A 17,731-nucleotide genomic window follows, 5' to 3' on the forward strand; every position below is an offset into this window, starting at 1 on the left:
TTGGTCACCGAAATCAATATATTTGAACTAACAAATTCAGTCCACAACACTTTCCATTAGGCTGTTATTTAACACTAGCACGTTAAGTTAAGCACGCATATGTGCTGCGATTTGTGACCGTATTAGCAACTGAAAAAAACCTTGGTGTGAAGATCACAGAACTGTGCTTGCAACTGCACGGTGTTATCAACGTCCAAAACAACTCGGCTCCAGGTCCCCTGCGGTCACAGACACGCATATTATCCCTGAATTGGGGGGTATCGCGTTTGCCAATCGCTCATTGTCGCCTGGTTTGATTGCAAACAAGTCAATTCTATGTAGTTGCTTTCCTCATTGCGTCCAGAGTTGTTGCACCATAAGCAGCCCTCATTGCATCCGCATGCTCTCCATAACGGTGAGTGTAGGGGTTTGGTTTCGCACGTTTTTGTGGCAGTGGATCACACGCAACTTTTCTATCCGATCCGCGCTTTCGTTTTGCCTTCAGAGATTTAGGCCGAGTATCCTCCCTTACGATTGTTAATCCAGCGTCTTGGTAGATTGATAGAACATCAGCTGTCATTGCATCTATCCGAGTGACTGTATCATTTATCAATGTGTGATCGTTAACACGATACAGAACATTACACAATCGATCTACAGATGCATGAACATCCCTCATAGATGTCATAGGTGTGGTAGGTGATGCATTGCTCGGTCCAGGGGCGTCGTGGTTTATGGATTCAACATTGGTGGCAAAATCGAAAGACGGTTGCACAACACTTTGTGGAGAATATGATGGGCAAGGCACCGCTAACTTACCAACCACGTCGGGATCGAGCACAATCAACACAGATTTGGTGTACCACGTTGGAAAGGATTCCCAACGAACATTTGCCACATTATGAATAATGGCAAACATATGTTTGCAAGGAAGAAAATTGAGTTGGAAATCTTGGCATGTGCAGTTTGGCGCACAGTTGCAACTGCCAAAGGTTGTTCTGTAACGTACTTCTGATGAAGTGCTTTTCACAACAAACGTATCTCCATCTTGAACAATGGAGCTTGCGGTGACGTCTTGGGATGAAATGATACGATTCAAACATTCGTGAATGAAATGTTTGGGCCGATTTTTTCAAGTAATCAGGAATCGAAGAGTTATAATTCCGATAAAATTCCGACGAGAACATGTTTTCTTGTTCGTACCTAAACATTGCAAAGATAACAGAATTATTAGTAATTAATTAGCCGTTAGCCATGTGATGTGCCTTTCTCCCCTGCTTTGGGTATTGGGTATGGTCGAAAACGTTTTTACTTTATAATTTATGTCCAGTTTAATGCATTATGTTAAATGCCGTGTGGTTGCTTAGTTTTATGGTTATTAGTAGCAGACAAACATGCAGAAAGTGGCAACATTCAACGATTATTCTGGAAAGTCACTAACCGACGTTTGTTGTCAGGGAGAAATTCCTTGTGGAGAAGCGTTACAAGAGCAGATAACGATTTATCCCTTCTCATGCTGATGTATTCCTTCAGAGTCCTGTTCTGCCGCTCCACTCCATTGTTGGTGTGAAACGTGATGCTGACCTTGTCAGAACGGTAAAACCACACCCAACGCTGAAACCCACCAACAAGTTTATTATTTTATTGAACTAGCCTACGATTTATTTGCATTTAGGGTGGTTTATATTGCACACAAACCTTCTTTTCTGTAAGCCAAACATTCTCAATATAATTCCGGAGTTTCGGATTGCTGATCCAACTATTGCTGTCCTTCAACTCGATTAATGTTTCTTCGAAAGACTGTTCGCTCTCGGCTCTTGCTAGTGCTCGCAAGTATGATAGTAGGCCTACAATTTTCAAATTTACAATTTTCAAGTATGATAGTACAATTTTTTTTCCTGCACTACGCTGCCTGCTATGAAGCTAATAATGCAAATGTCAGCTATTGCAAATGTCGTCACACCGCCAGCTATGAAACTAATAATGCAATTTCGCAAATGTCTTCCATTTGGGTTTTCGCGCGTTTTTTATGATTTCACGTCACAGAGAACGTAGCTTCTGATTGGCTCGAGGTTTCTCGACAGTTAAAAAAATTTTGCCGTTAAAGTGCTTACCTTTCACCACCGTCATTCTGGCAGAATAATTCTTCCGCTTTCCGCCTAAAAAAGTTATCCGTGAACAAGTGCGAGGCATAAAATGCGACCACACACACATTCGAAAAATCTCAAATAAACTATAATCCGCAATACGTGTCACTTAAATTTTACATGCATCGGATTCAGTATTAAATTACCTTTCCAGGGATGTGCACCAATAGGTGAGCATTTGGAAGGAACTCCCAGCAGAACGCTTCAAAGATGGAGGATATATTTACGATAAACATCAAAATAATACGATTTTTGCATAATTGACATCTCTTCAAACATCTTGGAATAAAACTATAATCCGCAATACGTGCCATTTAAATTTTACATGCATCGGATTCAGTATTAAATTACCTTTTCAGGGATGTGCACCAATAGGTGCGCATTAAAAAGGAACTCCTAGCAGAACGCTTCAAAGATGGAGGATATATTTACGATAAACATTAAAATAATACGATTTTTGCATAATTGACACCACTCAAACATCTTGGACTAAAACTATAATCCGCAACACGTGACACTTAAATTTTACATGCATCGGATTCAGTATTAAATTACCTTTCCAGGGATGTGCACCAATAGGTGCGCATTTGGAAGGAACTCCCAGCAGAACGCTTCAAAGATGCTGGAGGATATATTTACGATAAACATTAAAATAATACGATTTTTGCATAATTGACACCACTCAAACATCTTGGAATAAAACTATAATCCGCAATACGTGCCACTTAATTTTTACATGCATCGGATTCAGTATTAAATTACCTTTCCAGATATGTGCACCAATAAGTGCGCATTTGGAAGGAACTCCTAGCAGAACGCTTCAAAGATGGAGGATATATTTACGATAAACATTAAAATAATGAGATTTTTGCATATTAGACACCACTCAAACATCTTGAAATAAATCTATAATCCGCAACACGTGACATTTAAATTTTACATGCATCGGATTTAGTATTAAATTACCTTTCCAGGGATGTGCACCAATAGGTGCGCATTTGGAAGGAACTCCCAGCAGAACGCTTCAAAGATGGAAGATATATTTACGATAAACATTAAAATAATACGATTTTTGCATAATTGACACCACTCAAACATCTTGGAATAAAATTATAATCCGCAACATGTGCCATTTAAATTTTACATGCATCGGATTCAGTATTAAATTACCTTTCCAGGGATGTGCACCAATAGGTGCGCATTTGGAAGGAACTCCCAGCAGAACGCTTCAAAGATGGAAGATATATTTACGATAAACATTAAAATAGTGAGATTTTTGCATAATAGACACCACTCAAACATCTTGGAATAAAACTATAATCCGCAACACGTGCCACTTAAATTTTACATGCATCGGATTCAGTATCAAATTACCTTTCCAGAGATGTGCACCAATAGGTGCGCATTTGGAAGGAACTCCTAGCAGAACGCTTCAAAGATGAAGGATATATTTACGATAAACATTAAAATAATACGATTTTTGCATAATTTACACGTCGTAAATATATCCCCCATCTTTGAAGCGTTCTGCTGGGAGTTCCTTCCAAATGCGCACCTATTTGTGCACATCCCTGGAAAGGTAATTTAATACCGAATCCGATGCATGTAAAATTTAAGTGGCACGTTGTTGTATTTCCAGACGTTTAATATAAAATAAACAATAATAATTGTAGCGATAGCCAACCAAGTGAGAAAACCATTTACCTCTTGTTACTTACTGATTCAGTGTATAAAAGCAACGCAATATATAGTAAGAAAGAAACGCAAAACAATCAACTAAGGAACGTGGTACAGAACGCTCAATTGATTACACGCGCAGTGCGGTAGTAATCAATTCCAACGTCTGTACCAGAAAACGCTGAACTGTGATTATGTAGTGACGCTGGTCACGAGTTACATATATTCAACGTAAATAAAATGACGACTATAACACCTCCCCCGATAATTTTTATACACAAAGAAAAATATGAACAAGACACTGAATTAAACAATAACTCTCAAAGTCCGAAACGGGCCGGAGGTCTGCGGCGACGGCTCGACCTTCGTGGGTTGTGTGGCCCGAATTCCGGTACAGTCGGTGTGTCGTCCGAATCCGTTCGAGCTGAGGTGGAGACAGCGGAGGAGTCGACTGTTGGTGCAGGAGTTTCTCCCGGCTCCTGGTCCTCCGATGATGCATAGCGAGGTTGCAGTTGGTCCATATGGCGCCTCCACGTCGGACCATGTGGCAGCAGACGTACCATGAAGATTCGGCTACCCTGTCGCTTAATCACCTCGGCTGGAACCCAACGAGGATCCTGGCTCCGTCGTGGAGTGAATGATAGCGCGTAACAGGGATCTCCCGGTTTGAAATGTCGTTTTGTAACTTCAGAGGCGTCCGTGTTGTGAGGGTTTTGTCGGGGTACCACTTGAGACGATGTGGGGAGAAGCGTGTCGATCTTGGTTCGAATCTGACGATTGTTGAGTAATTGGCTTGGAGAGTAGCCACTCGGAGTTGGCGTGCGTCGATACTGCTGTAGGAATTCCAAGACTGCTTGTTTCGGGGGCAGGGAAGATTTGCGAAGTGCTTGCTTGAACGTACGTACGAGGCGCTCCGCCGCTCCATTGGTTTCCGGATGGTAAGGGGCACCCTTGATGTGCACCATACCCCTCTCCTTACAGAAAGTTTGGAATTCTGTGGATTTAAAAGTAGTAGCATTATCGGTAACTATAGTATGGGGATAGCCGAAATGAGCAAAATCTTCTTCTAGCAGGTTGATAGTAGCTGTTGAAGATAAGGAAGTAGTAGCATGAATACAAGGGTATTTAGAAAAAGCATCAATGCTGAGTAACCAATGGTAACCCATGAATTCTACCGCATGATCTATGTGTAAGCGACTCCACGGTGCTTCTGGAACCGTCCATGATTGGACCTGAGTTTTAGATTGCGGTTGATATTCGCCACAGGTACTGCACTTGTGACAAAGTTCCGCTATGTCTCGATCGATGTTTGGCCAGTAGACGGACGTTCTTGCCAACTGCTTCATTCTCTCAATGCCGAAATGTCCTTCATGAAGCAACTGAAGGACGGAAGGACGAAGTTTGGACGGGATGACCACTCTGGAACCGTAAAGTAGACATCCGTAACAAGTAGAAAGAGAGTCTGCGTACTTACGAAACGGTTCGAACGGGTCTTGTGGAGAAGACTTGGCCGGCCATCCTTCATGAATGAAACGCATTACCGTGGAAATGATAGGATCTTTAGAAGATTCTTTACGTAGTGAGGCAGCATTTGGGGTCTGGACCTGCAAATCCAAAGCATCGATAGCGCAGACGATATCAATGTCATCCGCACTTTCCTCTTCATCGAAGACTTTATCCCCTCCTGCTGGTAAGCGACTCAAAGCATCAGCGTTTTGATGATCCTTCATCTTCCTGTACTCAATAGTGTATGTAAATTGCGACAAAAAGAGTGCCCAACGAGCCAAACGATTTGCTGCCAAAGAAGGTGTCGATTTGGTCGGGCCAAAAAGACTAAGCAATGGTTTATGATCTGTGACCAAAATGAATGATCTACCAAAAAGATATTGATAGAATTTCTTTAGCGCAAAAATTATCGACAAAGCCTCTTTCTGAATTTGACTATAGTTTCTCTGCGAAGCTGTTAATATCTTTGAAACGTTTGCTATAGGCCGTTCTGTGCCATCTGGGTAACGGTGAAACAAAGTAGCACCAATGCCCACACTAGAAGCATCACATGCGATACCTACCGGAAGTGACGCATTGAAATGTGTAAGAACCTCATCAGTAGATAGATGATGCTTCAGCTGAGCAAAAGAGTTTTCCTCTTGTTTTCCCCATCTCCAAGGAATGTCCTTTTTCGTGAGATGGTATAGTGGTTCTGCTACAGTAGAAGCGTTCAACGGTAGAAACTTCGAATAAAATTGTAAGGAACCTAAAAACGAACGAAGAGAAGATACGTCAGTGGGGGCAGACATCTCCAGTACGGCGTTTACCTTGGGACCTTTGGAGATGCCCTGCCTGGACAAAATGTGTCCGAGATACTCTACCTGAGGTTGTGCAAACTTACACTTGTCTTTCCTACACCTCAGGCCTTTTGAGTGAAGTCGATCGAGGAGCCGTCTAAGATTCTGGAGATGCTCCTCAGCAGTAGTGCCACTGACAAGAATGTCGTCTAGGTAGACTGCAACCCCTGGAAGGTCGGCTGTAAGGTCGTCCATGATCTTCTGAAAATAACCTGGAGCAGAAGATATGCCAAAAGGTAAAACATTTTGTAAAAGTACGCCACGGTGAGTGCTTAATGCGAGTCGTTTTCGACTGTCAGGACCAAGTCGAATCTGATTGTAGGCATCAGCCAAGTCTATCTTGCTGAAACCGTACCCACCACCCAACTTTTGCATTAAGTCTTCTGGTAAGGGTAACGGGTGACGATGGGTCTCCAGGGAAGGGTTCACCGTGACTAAATAATCGCCACAAATGCGTAACTTGGCCTTCGCTCCTGAAGAGTTTGAAGGCTTACGGACTGGAACAACCGGTGTGCCCCAATCGCAAAACTGAACTGGTGTCCATACACCACGTGCAATGCCCGAATCATAGGCTTGTGCTAAGTCCTCCTTTAGCGCGAAAGGTACAGGCCTAGGTTTGAGAAAAACAGGTTTAGCATCAGACTTAAAATTTATGTCTAGTTCATAATCTCGTAAGCACCCGAGTTCAGGCTTAAAAACATCTTTGAACTCGTCACATAAGAGGGAGCATGCCTTCTCCAGACTCTTATCAGGCTTGTCGCATGACTGGATGCTCTGTAAAGTAGAACAGTTAGACAGAAGGAATTTATCGATAGAAATTCCTAAAGACGAGATTGCATCACGACCTAGCAAGTTTAGTCCTTTGACTGTCGTGACTACAAAAGAAATATTATCTGACCTTCCCGTGGAAGGACAAGTTACCTGGGCCGTGAAAGAACCCGTGATTGGTACTAGATGCTTGGTAGCAGATTGGAACTGCGACACTGGTGCTTGCTATTGAGGTGCGCCTACCCGAGTCCAGACGTCGTTGGAAAGGAAATTTCCATTTGTAGCAGTGTCCAGTTCTAAGTGTGTGGTTACCGAATTAATGGAGATCGGTACTTCCAACTTTGAATTTCGAGGTTTTCTGCAAGAACTAGAAAGCATGTTAATTTCCTCGATACAATTTACCTTAGAAGGTTTGAACTGTCTAGCTTTCTTTCGACAAACACTCTGTAAGTGTCCCGCAATATTGCAGAAATGGCAAGTGGCTTTCTTAAACCTACAGTCATTGGCGTTGTGGTTGGAATTACCACAGCGATAGCATTTTTTATTTTTAGAAGAAAAGAAAGTACCTGTAAGTTGCCTAGTTTTTGGAGGTTTGCTGATGGTCCTTACTTTCGCAACTGGTGCTGGTGGAGTGCCGTAAACAGTTTCTTTGGCCACCTTGGCTGCCTCTTCGGTTTCTGATGCAACCTCCACCACACGTTTGAAAATAAGTTCATCAGCTCTGATTTTGAATAACGCTTTAAGCACCGCCTCGTTACCTATTGAACAAATAAAACGAGTACGTAAAGCTTCGTCCAATGGATTTGAAATGGACGAGAAATCACAGGTGGCAGCTGCTTGACGTATGCGGGCGGCTAGTTCTTGAGCTGTTTCACCGGGCTTGCGCTTCATTTCGCTCCAGAAACGGAATCGCTCCCTCACGATGAAGCGTTTTGGGTCGAATTGTTGAGCCATGTAATTTCCGTCATGGTGAGATCGTTGACTTCCTTTGGGTTTGTTTCCTGCGCAGCCAAATTTGTTAACATTTTGTAGATTGTAGGTGATTGATTGGTGAGAAAAACCTGCGGCATTTTGTCTTGTGCGACTGAATGTGCTGCTACAAAGGTGTTAAACCTCTTCCAATAGTCTGCCCACAGTTCAGTGGTGGCATCGAACGTTACGAACTTAGGTAAAAATACTTGCTGTTGTATTGTCGTTGGTTGTGGTCTTGAAGTTTGGGACTCGCATTTCTCTTAGTTGCTCCATGAGTGTTTTCGTCTGATCTTGGTGAAGTTGTTCTTGTTCTCGGTGACGTTCTTCTTGTCTGGCAATTTGCTCCTTCGTCTGGCGTTCTTGGTTGGCAATTTGTTGTTGCAGGACTTCGATCAGTTTCTCCTTGTTTCTAAAATCCTGTAAAAATTCTGTAAAGATCCTGCCGCGACGCCAGTTAAATGTCTGTTGTATTTCCAGACGTTTAATAAAAAATAAACAATAATAATTGTAGCGATAGCCAACCAAGTGAGAAAACCATTTACCTCTTGTTACTTACTGATTCAGTGTATAAAAGCAACGCAATATATAGTAAGAAAGAAACGCAAAACAATCAACTAAGGAACGTGGTACAGAACGCTCAATTGATTACACGCGCAGTGCGGTAGTAATCAATTCCAACGTCTGTACCAGAAAACGCTGAACTGTGATTATGTAGTGACGCTGGTCACGAGTTACATATATTCAACGTAAATAAAATGACGACTATAACACACGTATTGCGGATTATAGTTTTATTCCAAGATGTTTGAAGAGATGTCAATTATGCAAAAATCTCATTATTTTAATGTTCATCGTAAATATATCCTCCATCTTTGAAGCGTTCTGCTGGGAGTTCCTTCCAAATGCGCACCTATTGGTGCACATCCCTGGAAAGGTAATTTAATACCGAATCCGATGCATGTAAAATTTAAATGGCACGTATTGCGGATTATAGTTTTATTCCAAGATGTTTGAAGAGATGTCAATTATGCAAAAATCTCATTATTTTAATGTTCATCGTAAATATATCCTCCATCTTTGAAGCGTTCTGCTGGGAGTTCCTTCCAAATGCGCACCTATTGGTGCACATCCCTGGAAAGGTAATTTAATACCGAATCCGATGCATGTAAAATTTAAATGGCACGTATTGCGGATTATAGTTTTATTCCAAGATGTTTGAAGAGATGTCAATTATGCAAAAATCTTATTATTTTCATTTTTATCGTAAATATATCCTCCATCTTTGAAGCGTTCTGCTGGGAGTTCCTTCCAAATGCGCACTTATTGGTGCACATCCCTGGAAAGGTAATTTAATACTGAATCCGATGCATGTAAAATTTAAATGGCACGTGTTGTGGATTATAGTTTTATTCCAAGATGTTTGAGTGGTGTCAATTATGCAAAAAACGGCTTATTTTAATGTTTATCGTAAATATATCTTTCATTTTTGAAGCGTTCTGCTGGGAGTTCCTTCCAAATGCGCACCTATTGGTGCACATCCCTGGAAATGTAATTTAATACTGAATCCGATGCATGTAAAAATTAAGTGGCACGTATTGCGGATTATAGTTTTATTTCAAGATGTTTGAAGATGTGTCAATTATGCAAAAATCGTATTATTTTAATTTTTGTGGTAAATATATCCTCCATCTTTGAAGCGTTCTGCTAGGAGTTCCTTCCAAATGCGCACCTATTGGTGCACATCCCTGAAAAGGTAATTTAATACTGAATCCGATGCATGTAAAATTTAAGTGTCACGTGTTGCGGATTATAGTTTTAGTCCAAGATGTTTGAGTGGTGTGAATTATGCAAAAATCGTATTATTTTAATGTTTATCGTAAATATATCCTCCATCTTTGAAGCGTTCTGCTAGGAGTTCCTTCCAAATGCGCACCTATTAGTGCACATCTCTGGAAAGGTAATTTAATACTAAATCCGATGCATGTAAAATTTAAGTGGCACGTGTTGCGGATTATAGTTTTATTCCAAGATGTTTGAGTGGTGTCTATTATGCAAAAATCGTATTATTTTAATGTTTATCGTAAATATATCTTCCATCTTTGAAGCGTTCTGCTGGGAGTTCCTTCCAAATGCGCACCTATTGGTGCACATCCCTGGAAAGGTAATTTAATTCCGAATCCGATGCATGTAAAATTTAAGTGGCACGTGTTGCGGATTATGGTTATATTCCAAGATGTTTGAAGAGGTGTCAATTATGCAAAAATCGTATTATTTTCATTTTTATCGTAAATATATCCTCCATCTTTGAAGCGTTCTGCTGGGAGTTCCTTCCAAATGCGCACCTATTGGTGCACAACCCTGAAAAGGTAATTTAATACTGAATCCGATGCATGTAAAATTTAAGTGGCACGTGTTGCGGATTATAGTTTTAGTCCAAGATGTTTGAGTGGTATGAATTATGCAAAAATCGTATTATTTTAATGTTTATCGTAAATATATCCTCCATCTTTGAAGCGTTCTGCTAGGAGTTCCTTCCAAATGCGCACCTATTAGTGCACATCTCTGGAAAGGTAATTTAATACTAAATCCGATGCATGTAAAATTTAAGTGGCACGTGTTGCGGATTATAGTTTTATTTCAAGATGTTTGAGTGGTGTCTATTATGCAAAAATCGTATTATTTTAATGTTTATCGTAAATATATCTTCCATCTTTGAAGCGTTCTGCTGGGAGTTCCTTCCAAATGCGCACCTATTGGTGCACATCCCTGGAAAGGTAATTTAATTCCGAATCCGATGCATGTAAAATTTAAGTGGCACGTGTTGCGGATTATGGTTATATTCCAAGATGTTTGAAGAGGTGTCAATTATGCAAAAATCGTATTATTTTAATTTTTATCGTAAATATACCCTCCATCTTTGAAGCGTTCTGCTGGGCAGGGCCCACAAGAGGGGGGGACAACTGGTGCATTGCACCGGGGCCCGGTGAGTTCAAGGGGGCCCGACAAAATGTCTAAATTCACGTGATAATAAGATTAATTTCAACGATTTTGCATAAAATATTGTTTTTATATTAGTTTCGTATGTCGAATGGGGCCCCCTTATGGGTAGCCTAGGCTATGCCCTTTTTTAAAATTACAGAATATTCAATTTTTTGAGTTTAGGGGGACCCGACAAAATGTTTAAATTTGCGTGCTCAGGTCGATTTTGCATAAAATATTGTTTTTTATATGAATATTAGTTTTGTATTTTGAATGGGCCCCCTCATGGGTAGGCTATGCCCTTTTTTAGAACAACAATATTTTCATTTTTTTGCGTTCAGGGGGCAAATAAAATGTTTAAATTTGTGTGTTAAGGTCAAGTTTGCCTAAATTTTTTTTTATATTTTGAAGTTGGTATTTCTTATATGAAGTTGGTATTTCTTATATGAAGTTGGTATTTCTTATATTGAAGTTGGTATTTCTTGATGTCATGAACAATAGCAATGCATTCATCCTAAGTTTGCTGCCCTTGTCTCTGCAGATTTCAAGGTCAGAAATGGTATTGTATGTTAATGTAAAGCTGTAAGCACACATATGCAATGCTGTGTCAGCCATGTCGGATAGTATTGCAATTTATCTTCGAAATGGCTGATTTTACCCACTTGTTGCCATGGTTACAATCAGGTGTTGCCAGAGTAGGAAGGGTTAGAGTTAGGAAAGGTTAGGGTTTTGATCTTTGCCCAGGACTAAAAAAATATTCAAAATACAAGTTTTTGTTTTCAACAGCTATAAACTTTTCCTCAAATTAGGGCAGAATTCCATATCTGACAACGCTATTGAGGCTATATTTACACTATGTACATAGTGTTTTAGCATTTTACAGCATTTTATCTTTGCGTATAACTAGTGTGTATCTGAATTTAAAGTCATATTTACAATAGTGCATTGTTTGTGAAATGATGGAGTGTTAATACTTTAACCTAATTTATCCTTTGTAAGAACGTGCACCGCAAATTTTGCTTGCAATTGGTGAGATATCATGCGACATGTCGCGCTGGGGGGCCCGGCAGCAACATCTGCACCGGGGCCCGGCAAGGCTCTTGGAGGACCTGCTGCTGGGAGTTCCTTCCAAATGCGCACCTATTGGTGCACATCGCTGAAAAGGTAATTTAATACTGAATCCGATGCATGTAAAATTTAAGTGGCACGTGTTGCGGATTATAGTTTTATTCCAAGATGTTTGAGTGGTGTCAATTATGCAAAAATCGTATTATTTTAATGTTTATCGTAAATATATCTTCCATCTTTGAAGCGTTCTGCTGGGAGTTCCTTCCAAATGCGCACCTATTGGTGCACATCCCTGGAAATGTAATTTAATTCTAAATCCGATGCATGTAAAATTTAAGTAGCACGTGTTGCGGATTATAATTTTATTCCAAGATGTTTGAGTGGTGTCTATTATGCAAAAATCGTATTATTTTAATGTTTATCGTAAATATATCCTCCATCTTTGAAGCGTTCTGCTGGGAGTTCCTTCCAAATGCGCACCTATTGGTGCACATCCCTGGAAAGATAATTCAATACTACATCCGATGCATGTAAAATTTAAGTGGCACGTGTTGCGGATTATAGTTTTATTCCAAGATGTTTGAGTGGTGTCAATTATGCAAAAATCTCATTATTTTTATGTTTATCGTAAATATATCTTCCATCTTTGAAGCGTTCTGCTGGGAGTTCCTTCCAAATGCGCACCTATTGGTGCACATCCCTGGAAAGGTAATTTAATACCGAATCCGATGCATGTAAAATTTAAATGGCACGTATTGCGGATTATAGTTTTATTCCAAGATGTTTGAAGAGATGTCAATTATGCAAAAATCTCATTATTTTAATGTTCATCGTAAATATATCCTCCATCTTTGAAGCGTTCTGCTGGGAGTTCCTTCCAAATGCGCACCTATTGGTGCACATCCCTGGAAAGGTAATTTAATACCGAATCCGATGCATGTAAAATTTAAATGGCACGTATTGCGGATTATAGTTTTATTCCAAGATGTTTGAAGAGATGTCAATTATGCAAAAATCTTATTATTTTCATTTTTATCGTAAATATATCCTCCATCTTTGAAGCGTTCTGCTGGGAGTTCCTTCCAAATGCGCACTTATTGGTGCACATCCCTGGAAAGGTAATTTAATACTGAATCCGATGCATGTAAAATTTAAATGGCACGTGTTGTGGATTATAGTTTTATTCCAAGATGTTTGAGTGGTGTCAATTATGCAAAAAACGGCTTATTTTAATGTTTATCGTAAATATATCTTTCATTTTTGAAGCGTTCTGCTGGGAGTTCCTTCCAAATGCGCACCTATTGGTGCACATCCCTGGAAATGTAATTTAATACTGAATCCGATGCATGTAAAAATTAAGTGGCACGTATTGCGGATTATAGTTTTATTTCAAGATGTTTGAAGATGTGTCAATTATGCAAAAATCGTATTATTTTAATTTTTGTCGTAAATATATCCTCCATCTTTGAAGCGTTCTGCTAGGAGTTCCTTCCAAATGCGCACCTATTGGTGCACATCCCTGAAAAGGTAATTTAATACTGAATCCGATGCATGTAAAATTTAAGTGTCACGTGTTGCGGATTATAGTTTTAGTCCAAGATGTTTGAGTGGTGTGAATTATGCAAAAATCGTATTATTTTAATGTTTATCGTAAATATATCCTCCATCTTTGAAGCGTTCTGCTAGGAGTTCCTTCCAAATGCGCACCTATTAGTGCACATCTCTGGAAAGGTAATTTAATACTAAATCCGATGCATGTAAAATTTAAGTGGCACGTGTTGCGGATTATAGTTTTATTCCAAGATGTTTGAGTGGTGTCTATTATGCAAAAATCGTATTATTTTAATGTTTATCGTAAATATATCTTCCATCTTTGAAGCGTTCTGCTGGGAGTTCCTTCCAAATGCGCACCTATTGGTGCACATCCCTGGAAAGGTAATTTAATTCCGAATCCGATGCATGTAAAATTTAAGTGGCACGTGTTGCGGATTATGGTTATATTCCAAGATGTTTGAAGAGGTGTCAATTATGCAAAAATCGTATTATTTTCATTTTTATCGTAAATATATCCTCCATCTTTGAAGCGTTCTGCTGGGAGTTCCTTCCAAATGCGCACCTATTGGTGCACAACCCTGAAAAGGTAATTTAATACTGAATCCGATGCATGTAAAATTTAAGTGGCACGTGTTGCGGATTATAGTTTTAGTCCAAGATGTTTGAGTGGTATGAATTATGCAAAAATCGTATTATTTTAATGTTTATCGTAAATATATCCTCCATCTTTGAAGCGTTCTGCTAGGAGTTCCTTCCAAATGCGCACCTATTAGTGCACATCTCTGGAAAGGTAATTTAATACTAAATCCGATGCATGTAAAATTTAAGTGGCACGTGTTGCGGATTATAGTTTTATTTCAAGATGTTTGAGTGGTGTCTATTATGCAAAAATCGTATTATTTTAATGTTTATCGTAAATATATCTTCCATCTTTGAAGCGTTCTGCTGGGAGTTCCTTCCAAATGCGCACCTATTGGTGCACATCCCTGGAAAGGTAATTTAATTCCGAATCCGATGCATGTAAAATTTAAGTGGCACGTGTTGCGGATTATGGTTATATTCCAAGATGTTTGAAGAGGTGTCAATTATGCAAAAATCGTATTATTTTAATTTTTATCGTAAATATACCCTCCATCTTTGAAGCGTTCTGCTGGGCAGGGCCCACAAGAGGGGGGGACAACTGGTGCATTGCACCGGGGCCCGGTGAGTTCAAGGGGGCCCGACAAAATGTCTAAATTCACGTGATAATAAGATTAATTTCAACGATTTTGCATAAAATATTGTTTTTATATTAGTTTCGTATGTCGAATGGGGCCCCCTTATGGGTAGCCTAGGCTATGCCCTTTTTTAAAATTACAGAATATTCAATTTTTTGAGTTTAGGGGGACCCGACAAAATGTTTAAATTTGCGTGCTCAGGTCGATTTTGCATAAAATATTGTTTTTTATATGAATATTAGTTTTGTATTTTGAATGGGCCCCCTCATGGGTAGGCTATGCCCTTTTTTAGAACAACAATATTTTCATTTTTTTGCGTTCAGGGGGCAAATAAAATGTTTAAATTTGTGTGTTAAGGTCAAGTTTGCCTAAATTTTTTTTTATATTTTGAAGTTGGTATTTCTTATATGAAGTTGGTATTTCTTATATGAAGTTGGTATTTCTTATATTGAAGTTGGTATTTCTTGATGTCATGAACAATAGCAATGCATTCATCCTAAGTTTGCTGCCCTTGTCTCTGCAGATTTCAAGGTCAGAAATGGTATTGTATGTTAATGTAAAGCTGTAAGCACACATATGCAATGCTGTGTCAGCCATGTCGGATAGTATTGCAATTTATCTTCGAAATGGCTGATTTTACCCACTTGTTGCCATGGTTACAATCAGGTGTTGCCAGAGTAGGAAGGGTTAGAGTTAGGAAAGGTTAGGGTTTTGATCTTTGCCCAGGACTAAAAAAATATTCAAAATACAAGTTTTTGTTTTCAACAGCTATAAACTTTTCCTCAAATTAGGGCAGAATTCCATATCTGACAACGCTATTGAGGCTATATTTACACTATGTACATAGTGTTTTAGCATTTTACAGCATTTTATCTTTGCGTATAACTAGTGTGTATCTGAATTTAAAGTCATATTTACAATAGTGCATTGTTTGTGAAATGATGGAGTGTTAATACTTTAACCTAATTTATCCTTTGTAAGAACGTGCACCGCAAATTTTGCTTGCAATTGGTGAGATATCATGCGACATGTCGCGCTGGGGGGCCCGGCAGCAACATCTGCACCGGGGCCCGGCAAGGCTCTTGGAGGACCTGCTGCTGGGAGTTCCTTCCAAATGCGCACCTATTGGTGCACATCGCTGAAAAGGTAATTTAATACTGAATCCGATGCATGTAAAATTTAAGTGGCACGTGTTGCGGATTATAGTTTTATTCCAAGATGTTTGAGTGGTGTCAATTATGCAAAAATCGTATTATTTTAATGTTTATCGTAAATATATCTTCCATCTTTGAAGCGTTCTGCTGGGAGTTCCTTCCAAATGCGCACCTATTGGTGCACATCCCTGGAAATGTAATTTAATTCTAAATCCGATGCATGTAAAATTTAAGTAGCACGTGTTGCGGATTATAATTTTATTCCAAGATGTTTGAGTGGTGTCTATTATGCAAAAATCGTATTATTTTAATGTTTATCGTAAATATATCCTCCATCTTTGAAGCGTTCTGCTGGGAGTTCCTTCCAAATGCGCACCTATTGGTGCACATCCCTGGAAAGATAATTCAATACTACATCCGATGCATGTAAAATTTAAGTGGCACGTGTTGCGGATTATAGTTTTATTCCAAGATGTTTGAGTGGTGTCAATTATGCAAAAATCTCATTATTTTTATGTTTATCGTAAATATATCCTCCATCTTTGAAGCGTTCTGCTGGGAGTTCCTTCTAAATGCGCACATATTGGTGCATATCCCTGGAAAGGTAATTTAATACTGAATCCGATGCATGTAAAATTTAAATGGCACGTATTGTGAATTATAGTTTTATTCCAAGATGTTTGAGTGGTGTCTATTATGCAAAAATCGTATTATTTTAATGTTTATCGTAAATATATCTTCCATCTTTGAAGCGTTCTGCTGGGAGTTCCTTCCAAATGCGCACCTATTGGTGCACATCCCTGGAAAGGTAATTTAATTCCAAATCCGATGCATGTAAAATTTAAGTGGCACGTGTTGCGGATTATAGTTATATTCCAAGATGTTTGAAGAGGTGTCAATTATGCAAAAATCGTATTATTTTCATTTTTATCGTAAATATATCCTCCATCTTTGAAGCGTTCTGCTGGGAGTTCCTTCCAAATGCGCACCTATTGGTGCACATCCCTGGAAAGGTAACTTAATTCTAAATCCGATGCATGTAAAATTTAAGTAGCACGTGTTGCGGATTATAATTTTAGTCCAAGATGTTTGAGTGGTGTCTATTATGCAAAAATCGTATTATTTTAATGTTTTTCGTAAATATATCCTCCATCTTTGAAGCGTTCTGCTGGGAGTTCCTTCCAAATGCGCACCTATTGGTGCACATCTCTGGAAAGGTAATTTAATACTGAATCCGATGCATGTAAAATTTAAGTGGCACGTGTTGCGGATTATAGTTTTATTCCAAGATCTTTGAGTGGTGTCTATTATGCAAAAATCGTATTATTTTAATGTTTATCGTAAATATATCCTCCATCTTTGAAGCGTTCTGCTGGGAGTTCCTTACAAATGTGCACTTATTGGTGCACATCCCTGGAAAGGTAATTTAATACTGAATCCGATGCATGTAAAATTTAAATGGCACGTATTGCGGATTATAGTTTTATTCCAAGATGTTTGAGAGGTGTCAATTATGCAAAAATCGTATTATTTTAATGTTTATCGTAAATATATCCTCCAGCATCTTTGAAGCGTTCTGCTGGGAGTTCCTTTTAAATGCGCACCTATTGATGCACATCCCTGGAAAGGTAATTTAATACTGAATCCGATGCATGTAAAATTTAAGTGGCACGTATTGCGGATTATAGTTTTATTTAAGATTTTTCGAGTGTGTGTCTTGTCGCATTTTATGCCTCGCACTTATTCACGGATAACATTTTTAGGCGGAAAGCGGAAAAATTATTCTGCCAGAATGACGGTGGTTTGTTTTCAGCTAAATGTAAATTTGAGTTCAGGGTTGCCAAACATGTAGTAGAGTGAAAATTTAGTCC

The sequence above is a fragment of the Aplidium turbinatum genome, chromosome 3, assembly GCF_918807975.1.
Source record: "Aplidium turbinatum chromosome 3, kaAplTurb1.1, whole genome shotgun sequence".
Classification (NCBI taxonomy): Eukaryota; Metazoa; Chordata; class Ascidiacea; order Aplousobranchia; family Polyclinidae; genus Aplidium; species Aplidium turbinatum.